The 10,373-nt window shown below is 39.1% G+C and overlaps 1 long non-coding RNA gene across 1 annotated transcript; it reads left to right on the top strand.

Moving 5' to 3' along the window:
- The first annotated feature begins 2,221 nt into the window (after positions 1-2,221).
- On the top strand, positions 2,222-6,327 carry LOC127012939 (uncharacterized). The gene is made up of 4 exons (XR_007766043.1): positions 2,222-2,296; positions 3,085-3,149; positions 3,560-3,681; positions 6,040-6,327. It is a non-coding gene; the product is annotated as an uncharacterized LOC127012939 (long non-coding RNA).
- The last annotated feature ends 4,046 nt before the right edge of the window (positions 6,328-10,373 follow it).

Raw genomic sequence — 10,373 nt, 5'->3', positions numbered from 1 at the left:
TCCATACCCTGCTCTGATAAATTAATGCTATATTTAATAGTACTCTTGATAAAAATAAATGAGATAACTTATGGAAATAGGTATAGCTATGGTGAATATAATGAAGAATGAGGTCCTTTGTAATTACTAAATTCAGTTATAAGGAATAATGATTTATTATAAAGTCTTGCTTCGTAGTGAGGAAGAAGATAGGCAGTTTATAAGTCTATTTCTAACTTTTAAGTGGATTCTCATTGTCTAGCCTAATTAAATGGCATGCTATTAGTTTTCAATAACCTGGGAAAATGAAATTACAATTGTATAAACCATTGACTAATGATTTCTTCAATAACCCCACCCCAAGAGAATTAAATATATAAACCTATGAGAAAACTAGTTTAAATTAAAAAAGGAAGCAAACAGCAATGTAGACTCATGAATGGACTGTCTACTCAAGAAACTAGAAGTAAAATGAAAATATTAGAAAGAAAAGGGAGTGTCTTCCCCCGACCCAAACATTGTGATTTCTTCCTTTTCAATTATGTTCACCTTTGTAATTTCACGTTCATTTTTTGTTTTCCAGTAGTTTATTGGCAAATGGAAGAATAAAGAGGACTGGGTTTGCTCACATCTTCCTCTTGAAGCAAAGTAAACGGAAGCAGGTTTAAAACTTTTAGTTTGAAATTTCATTGAGTATGTAGATTTAAAAAATTTAAATTTAAAATTTTCCCAAATTTGCCTTTGGAGCCTCTTTTTTCTTTTTTACAGGGAATAAAGTTTGATTAAAAATATCAGGTGGCAGCAATTTGTAGATCACTTGTACCATTAAAAAAAAAAAAAAAAGGAAAACAACAAAAGATGTGCAGAATTTTTCGTGAAATTTATGTATACCACTCTGGGAACTGGAAGCATAAATAGCCACATAAGGTGCCACGATACAAAATCCTAGTGTCAGGACTGGGGTATAATAGTACTTTGTTGAATATCAGGTATCATCAGTATATGGAGACGTAGAACAAGATTATGGCGGGATTTTTCCTGTGCTCTTGTTCTTCAGCAAGTCTTGAGTTGTTATGTGCAAAGTAAGCCTAAAAGGTACCAAGTCCTGGTGCACTTCAGGGTTGGTTAGTTTCTACCGTGCGAATGCTGTCAATTAATTTCAAAATAGGACAGTGGACAATCACTAGATAAAAACAATCAACCAACCTCCTCAAATAAAATTACCACAAATCCCTCCAAACATCTTGCCTTCCTTACTTGGAAAGGAATTAAACTGTTTGCTTTTATTTATTTATTTATTTCCCCCCTTCCTTTGAAATCAAGACTGTAGACCTGAACAGGAGACCTCAGCTGGGACTTAATTAGAAGAGTTTGGACTGGGAAATGACAGTCTCAATACTATTATGCTGCTATGCCACAGCCTTTACTTCTGTTGCTGCTGCGAATATAATTAATACCCTGCACCTAGTCTTAATAGTGACAGTAACTCTAGCGCAGAGACATTACTGCTTCGTGGCCCAAGGAGAACGCTCATGCATTTCTGGGCTTAGTGTCATCCATCAGGCAGATTGGCCTTGTCTGTGTGAAGGGGCATTATGCAGTCAGTTAAGGCAGTTGTTTCCATAAGTCTTGTGGGAAAGCGATCATTTCTCAGAAATATATTAGATGCATGGACTCTTTTTTTCAGTGCTCTATTGCTCTCCCCATGTATTAACCAGTGTACCATTATGGCATTCCTAGTTTCTGCAGAGGCCACGGGGAATCTCTTATTATGTCTCATAGGCTACATTTTCTTCAGCTGGGCCACAAAAGGCAGAATATTTGCTTCCTGACATGGAGCAGCAGCAGCTGCAGAGCACCTGCCAAGCCACAGTAAATGGCAGCATGGCAAGGTCTGGGATACTAATAAAAGAGCAGTCTCTGGGAGCCACTTCAACCTCCTTGGCAGTAAATTAGCCACGAGGCTCTGAGCCTCATTCCCTTATTTGTCATTCACCAGAGGGACAGGGAGGATGTGTCTGTAACCTTCCCTGATTTCCCCTGATACAGTGGCAGTAGTTGACTAACAATAGGGATCTTGCAGTAAAGAGGGACTGCTCACCAGGCTGGCACAGTTGTGTAAGTGTGTGGTTGGTTGGGTGGGTTTTTGTCACTTCCAGGCAAAGAGATGACAAGTCTCCAGCTTTGGAAAGCTTTACAATGACCAGATCAGGAGCCACTGCTGCAGGTGTGAGGAGGTCTGGCAGAAGACTAGAAGCTTTCATTAGCAGCGTGTATGTTTTTGAGGCAACTGAAACCAATTCCTACTGTACAAAGGGTGAGTTGTTGTGGCCTGAGGGAGAACAGGAGTTTCTTCAGCTTTAAAGACTATGGTTGGTGTAGAAAGAGCTGAGCTCGGAGAAGTAACGGGTGGGTACTCAGACAGCACATAGCTGCCAACAATGGAGCAACATATGGAACATGTTTAGAAGAGAAATGGAAGAAACTCTCTTCATTTAGCTTGATTGCTCTTTGTCCCCCTTCTCTACTGCTCCCACTGTCCAAATTCTCACAGAGAGAGCAGGATTAGCATGTAACCAGAGATTTTTCTGCCTAAAATGAGGTATAGTTGTAGACAACCACCCCAGCTATCCTCACAGCCCAGGTGTGAATGAATGGTGAAAGGAAGATAGATGCACATGCATGCACAAGGTAAAAGCTGTGGCAGTGTTTCTGTTGCACTTTAATAAAGAGAGCGTTGTTGGCTCACACTGTTAAATGCAGGTTCATAAATTGTGCATGAAATTACAGCATTTGTATGCAAAGTTGTGAGAATGTCATGGACATATGGCTGGAATAACTGCCAAGATACCCTGGTGATAAGGACAATGCATGTGCCTAGACAGAAGCTGATTGAAGTTGATAGGCAAACTAGTATATTACTTCTCTCTCAACCTCAAACAAGACAACCTTAAAATACTTTCCCATGTATTTCTTCTATGTGGTTGCACCAAAAACTAGTCCTCAAAATATCTAGGATTTTTGGTAGAAATATATGGTCCATATATAAAACCAAAAAAAAGTCTCGTTACTCACGCTAACTAAAATATTTTTCTTCTCTTACAGATTTATTTTTCTGTGGCTCTTGAAATACCTGGGAAGTAGGAATGGCCTTTGAACTTTCTCATATGGTAAGGCAATACTTTCTTTTTCTGCTCGTTTTTCAGGCAGTTTCTGGTGGAGTCATGTAAGAATATGGCCCTTTGCTGCTCATCAGAGCAGCATTGATCAATTCCTAGGGCACATACGCTACATATGCTACTTTAATGCTCTGTTGCTGCCAACTATTGGAAGTCTTACTCAAAACAATCAGCTTTCTCTTGAAGAAACACAGTATAGCACCAACTTGTGTTGCTGTTGCTCTCAGTTCACTGGAGAATATAAAATCTGAATTTTAATTTTGGGCTGTGGTGTATTCTTCTTCCCCAAACCCAAGGCATGATGAAGAACCCCAAGATGGTGTTTTCAAGGCTAATAGTTAAGAAACCGAAGTAGTTTCTCCATCTCTCTTTGAACTAGAAGTAAGCTATGGTTTTTGCAGGTCCATACCACAATGACTGATATGCCCAAGTGTGTATAAGCCAAGGAGGTGATACTTCCATCAAGTAACCGAATTTGAGACTGAGATGCCCTCATAGATTTTTACCTATCAGCCTCTAGAAGGTACCATTTGAATGGGGGTGAGGGGGTATTTATGTTTCTTTGTTGCTGTACATTCCCTTCACCACGTACACGTAAACCGTATTAAAAAGTTATCTCCATGTTCTCATATTTAAATGTGTGTGTCATATGTTTGCACTGCTAATTCCTTTTTAAAATTGCTTCATCTGCTCATGTTGATTCATATTTATGTTTAATAGTCAGTTTCTTTACATGTTCTGCATCGTCTATTCTCTAAATGAATTATTTTAACAGTACTGGGACTAAAAAAACCTGGAAAATTGCTTTTGAGATGAAAGGGTAAAAAATGGTCTGTAAATTAGTCTTCTGCAATCTGTGGTCAAAACAGACTCTTGCTGAGTGACTTTAAAGAACAACTGGGCAAGGCAGAGACCTTGACAAATAAGCTTTCAGAGACAGTCCAGCTGTAATGCCTGTTCTACTCCATTAATAATTTTTCTAGAGTATTTACTCATGTGTTTTTCCTCATATAATCGCACAATTGCTTTCAGCCTCCTGTTAGGCCTGGCTCAAAGCAGATTGTCAGAAAATGGCTGAATTACTAGCTTTCATGTCTAGTAACATTTGGCTGAAAATATATGGTCAAACTGCTGGTTTTGTGCTTTAGCATAGCCCAGGAAAGAGCAAGGTTTTTTTCGCAGCTGAAGCACAGGATTTCAGATGTCTTGTCAAGACTTCTTCTCACTTTGATGAATGTCGTTGCAACCACGTTTTTGTATTAGTTATCATCAGTGCCATATCCAAGCACTTGCATGTTAGGATTGTGGCTGTAGTGCTGACCACCTGAAATAGCCTCCACTGCTAACAAGCCAGTCCTTTCCTTTGGATGAATATATCTAAGTCATAAATCACCATGAATTTAGAGAGGAATGACCATAATCATTGTTTCCACTTCCTATTCATAGCTTATATTTCTCCTATAGCTTAAATCCTACCTTACATTCCTTGTGTATTGCAGGAAAAGCATATCTGCACCAGAATTTATTGAATCAAATACATCCAGTCTGCTTAATTATTTATTAAATGGAATATATGCTGCCTTTTTTAAGCTGGCTTCTCTGCTCCATTTTTATTTAAACCAAGCATCAATTTAGATTAACAAAATTAGCAGGCACACTGCATGTTCTACAGACTCACAGGTCATTGTGAAAACTTTTCAGATTCCAAATATGTGTAATATTCGTGCACTGCTGTCGTAACATTACTTACCAGTCGTATGTTGGCCATATGAATACTATAAAGTTAAACTTCTTTTGAAGTGATTGGCCATAAAGCATTCTTTATCTCCTTGGTACTGATGGCAAATTAAGCAGATACTCATCTGGGCATTCTTTGTGCTGATAGAGGCATTTTGTTGCAATTTGGAAGAAGACATAGTCATTAGTTAATAAGTTTTTTAAACCATATTGTCATTTCAGTGCTCAGCTCTTCACCTTGGAAGAAGGACAGATTTTCTGTGCTAAATGAGAATGGAAGTACTGCATCAGTTCAGATTAAACAGTACCTGCACATGAGACAAAACTGTAGTGTCAGGGAGCACAGTTTCAACATAGCAAGCAGAGAGCTGCTGGAAAACCTACAGAATAAATGCAGACAGAAATATAGTCAACAATATGGAAGGTTCCACTGAGCCCTATGGAGTCTGTGTATTGCTCCCCCTATAGAGAACACATCTCCAAGATGTCACTATAATTTGGAGGAACATCTTCCCTCATCAACTGCTCCACCAAAATGATGGGTGTACAGCTCCCCCTGCAGCCCAGCACCTTTTCTTCAAAAAGCATTGGGGTCACGAAAAAGGATGCTTTTGGCTTTTGATGACTTTGTCATTGGAAAAGATGTTTTGCATCTGAGCCCTTCTCACCAGTGGGGATTTGTTCTTGTCTGTAATGAACCTGGGGATTGACATCATTGCTCTCAAGTGCATTAGGGATTCTGATCTCAGCTGAGGGCTTTTTTGGTTGGTTTTTTTTTTTTGGCCATTTCAGTAAGTGTCTCAAGCCAAAGCTGGCTCCCTGCCTGCTGCTTATTGGAGCTCTTCCCAGGCCACCTCATGTTTTTCATAGAGGAGTATATTTGTTAACTTGAAAAATACGTATGAAGATAACTAATGTTTCTCCTCTGTCCCCTGTCTTCCTTCACCACATTGTACCCTCTGGTTAGTTCAGTACTAACTAAAATAGCACAGAGAGGATCCCCTTGTTTTTGCTTTCCATTGAAATGACAGAGTGTTTCTTTTACCTGTGTCTACTTTCTGGCTGCATTCCACTCCTTTAGTTTGTGCCAGCTTTCTCCCTTCATTTCTGAAGCTCGTTTATTTTGATTTGTATCTTTTTCCAGGAGAAGAGCGTCTCAGATGGTGGAGGTCGAATACAGGCACGTAGAATTTGAGAATTCAGTCCCCAGTATGGCTGTACAGAGGGTCCAGGGAGCAGCTTGTGGTTGGAAAATTGAGAATGGTACTTTGGCTGCTCTGATTTGTTTCATCAAGCAACCTGCCCTGTTCCTGAACTTACATGTGTAGGAAAACTGTCTTGGACAGTAATTCTTGGATTGTAAAGGTTTGCCTGTGCAGGCTAACAGAGTTATAAACTTAAAGTATCTTAGGTAAACCATATTACAGCCCTGTGAAGCCACATATTTAGAAAAAAAGTGGCCTAATTTAATTTTGCTTAATTCGTTTCTGCAACAAATTAAACTAAACCAAATCCAGGTTGCATTTATTCTAGGCTTTTAATGTGGTTCAACTAATCCACTTGAAAGGATAATTCAGATGAATTTTCCTGAGTGTGCCATGTGGACAAGCCGTGACACACAGCACCATGCTGTCAAGTTATCTTCCCTCAGGAGACCGAAACATATAGTTATGGTAATGAACAACAAGTGACCGCATATAGAAAAAAGATCAGTTAATCAACAACAGTAGGTTTGCACTGATTTTTTTGCACTGGGTGCAAATCAGAATCAGACAAGGCAGAGGAAGGGTTGTGGTGTATGTTTTGCTGGGCAAATCTCCAACATTATGGCCTTTCTCACAACTAGCAAGCCCACCAAAGAGGCTGATTACTGACCAGCTATTTGCTTGCTGGAAGGTGGCTCAGCTGAGAGAAAGAGCTAAGAAAGTAAGGGTTTGGGGGGCAGATGCTGGAATCGTTGTTGTGATCAGGGGAAATTGCTTTGCACGGGAGAAGTAAATAAAATTCGGAGGCTGATCCAGAGTCTGGGTATGCTGTTGGCACTTCCCAGGGGAAGAAAGTAGTTTGCAGGGTTTTTAATTGAGTATTTCAGACATCTCTACTCCCCTTCATCCTACCAAGTTGGGGTGTGAAGAAAACCTCAGGAGCACTGCCCTTTTGAAATACGGTTCTTGTGCTTTCAGCTAAAGGTACTGAATATAAATATCCGATTTGTGGCTTATATATAATATATTATATTTTGATGTTTATTATATGAAGAAATTAAATATGATGCATTTCTACATTGAAGATGAGCTTCATTTCTGACCTTATCACTTCACTAAAGTACTGTTTTACTAATTATTACAATTGCTCCATCTTTATAGACAGTTAACTCTGCTCTGGAACAGGACCCATTTAAGCACCAGTAGGCACTCCCAGAAGAGGTAGCTGCCATTTTGTGAGAAGCTACCAGTAAGGCCTATCAGAGAATTATGATATTCACACTGTTTACTTTTTCTCATATTTCTGGTAAGTTTTCCCCTTATCTGCCATTTGAGATACACTAACAGGAAAAGAGGAACGTTTATGGTGGTTTCATATCAGAGAAACAGCAGGAGATGTACTTGCAGTTAATCTTAGAGAGGTGACGGATAAGGATATCTTGCCCTGTATGCTTTGTTACACTAAGTGAACCTTTGCATAGCAATCTATATGACGGATGAAAGACTGGATTTTTTTTCTCTCTGTGTACACGGTACAAATTTTGTGTTTCTTTTAGAGCTTTTGCTTTTCTAACAAAGGATAAACAACGGAGGATTAGAATGTTTGTCAAACCCATTGTGACAGCATCCTTGGAAGCTGCCTGCTGGGAAGACACATCTGACTGTGCGATCTTCTGTTGTAGGTCAGCAGAAGGCCACTTCTTGCAATAGAGTCTACTTGCCTATCATGTTTGCTGGATTGAAATGGCTTTTAGTTTGCGCAGGTATTCTGAGCAGGTGTAAAAGTCTACTTCCTAATAACTCATGGCAATAAATAAAATAGATAGAAAAGCAGGAGTTAAGCCTGCTCACAAATAATGTGGAGCTGTGGGTGCATCTTAACAACTGGATAATAAGTAGAGTATGCTTTCCCTGGAGCTATAAGTGTAACAATGTAAGAAGACAAGACAAAGCTACATGTATGTGTAATGCTAAAAATATCAAGTTAGAGTCCTCGGGCTTTAGGTCAGTTGTTCAATAACAGTTAAAAGTAAATCCCTTCCCACCCCCTGCCCCATATTCTGTACGGATGGGTTCTTATACACATACAGAACAATGTGATGCCATGCCTTTTAGTTAGGGCTTATAAATCAAAGTTAATTGCCTTTCTCCAAGCAGGTAAACTATTTTCAGTAAAGAATCTACTCGAAGAGGAAGTTTTACAGCCCACTCTCTGCAAATAAACAAGAAGTGCAACAAAAAATGAAATGATGTATGGAGGAGTTAGAATGTCCCCCTCTTTGATGCAAATACATTTTTGTTTTTTTCAGAACAATAGGAATAAATTCAAAGAAGGGAAAAACTTCAAGCACTAGGCTAATAGTATTAACCCCCCCAGCTTTTTACACTTTTTTTCCATACAACAAAAATCTCTTTTCTCCCATCTCCATTGGAGTAAATAGCTCCATTTTTTTCTCTACAGACTGGAGATGGTGAATTGAAACAGCCGTAATGAGAGTGGCAGCCAAAAACAAGGGCACTTACAAAGGATAATTATTGCTTGGATTATGAATATCAACTTTCTATTGACATGAAAAAATTACATCTTACAGAGATATTATAAGCATTGTCATTCACAATGAAGCATGACAGAAAAGATTTTACTCTCAGCTGCCTGTAGAATCAAATCATGTGAGACATTCTTTCTTCAGATAAATGTGAAGCTGAAAGTTAGAAGGATGCAGATTTCTATGCAAAAATAGCATCGTTTCCCTTCCTCAGATGTAGTGCAACACTAGTGTGCAGAACTGCAATACAGGAACCAGAGGTGGGAAATGTAAAGTTCTCTGGGCACTGAAAGAATTTCCAGTTCCCCACACACTTGTTAGCTGTCAGCCTCATTTGATTAAGAATGTCCCTGCCAGGTAAGTGGGTTGGAAACTTCCAAAATACTTCCTCCAACAAGGGATTGAGATCCTAGATCTGAAAGAGCATTTGTATTTCAAATTACAGCAGCAGTGGCAACCTCAAAGTCCTAAGGACAAAAAAGATACACATGCATAGCCTTATGGTTCAGTTGAAAATAATGAAAGTATAATTCATATACTACATCTTGTATATATGATATTTGACATTCCTTTTATGTGGAAAGTAAAAATAATGCGTTTCCCCTGTCCTAGTTGTGCTTAAGTCTTGCTGTTACTGCTTACATAAACACCAAACTTATTCCATCTATATAGATGTTTTTAAAGGCTGTTATTAAGAAAAAAATGCTGAATGTTGTCATCAATAGCAATTGCACACAAAGTTTGTCATAGAGTTTATGGCCTCTCTTTGTCTAAGGCAGCATTCTTTGTATGCTGTGGTCCGTAAGGCATTATAACTTGACTATGATGTCAAGAAAAAGATCTCCCAGGAAATTTATGGGCTCATATATAACCACAAGTTAAAAATAGCGAAAGTAATAATTGAACATTCAAAGCAGGGCCTAATTTTGCTTAGAAATGAGAAGCAACATGACAAGACTGTTTTAAGATGGTCTGTGGTTTCCTTTCAAAAGCTTAGGTGGTCCTTCAAATGAAAGTTGAGAAATACTGGCTTTAGTTTACTCGTATTTACCACTTGTATTATTTACTTGTATTTACTGCTTCTAGTGCAGCATATTTTAGCATTTCCTGATCTCCAGAAAATTTAATCTGGCACGTTAATTTTGATGACGTTTTCACTGCTGGCATTTTGAAACCTTGCAGATCTGGGAATGGATGTGCAGAAGTTTCTCTCCAGTTTGTTCTATTCCACAGGTGCCGCACTTCTTGTCCACCACTCAGAAGCCTTTGGGAGGCTTTGGGGTCTTTGGATGCCCAAGGGACAGAAACAGCCAAGAATATGCTTGCTATCTGTGTTTGATGTGGTCCTGACCTTTAGGTTTTGGGTATTTATCTTAACTAAGTAGGACATCTCTTTGCCACCTCAAAACTATTTCAGCTCAACTGCTACATATAAAATTTACCTAAGTCCGTCTAGGGACTCCACCTAAGTCTGTGTCCCAAAGTGAGCAAGAGTATTCTCCCTGCAACGTGGACATGCAGTGGGAGTTACTTACATCCTGATGGGGGATTGTGGGATCCCCAGCATGGGTTGTTTCTTTCTTGGCATAATGTTTTATGGTGCTGAGGACTGGCCCAGGAGAACAATGGAGTGGAACTATACTTTTCCTCCTAAATGCTGTTTTTTGCAACTCTGTTTAATGGATTAAGGTTCCTTCTAATAAGTTCATGTGGCCAATTCTGTGATA

Source organism: Gymnogyps californianus, chromosome 2, assembly GCF_018139145.2.
Source record: "Gymnogyps californianus isolate 813 chromosome 2, ASM1813914v2, whole genome shotgun sequence".
NCBI lineage: Eukaryota > Metazoa > Chordata > Aves > Accipitriformes > Cathartidae > Gymnogyps > Gymnogyps californianus.
Note: the sequence above shows the minus strand (reverse complement) of the source record. Positions and strands in the feature narration are given on the sequence as shown.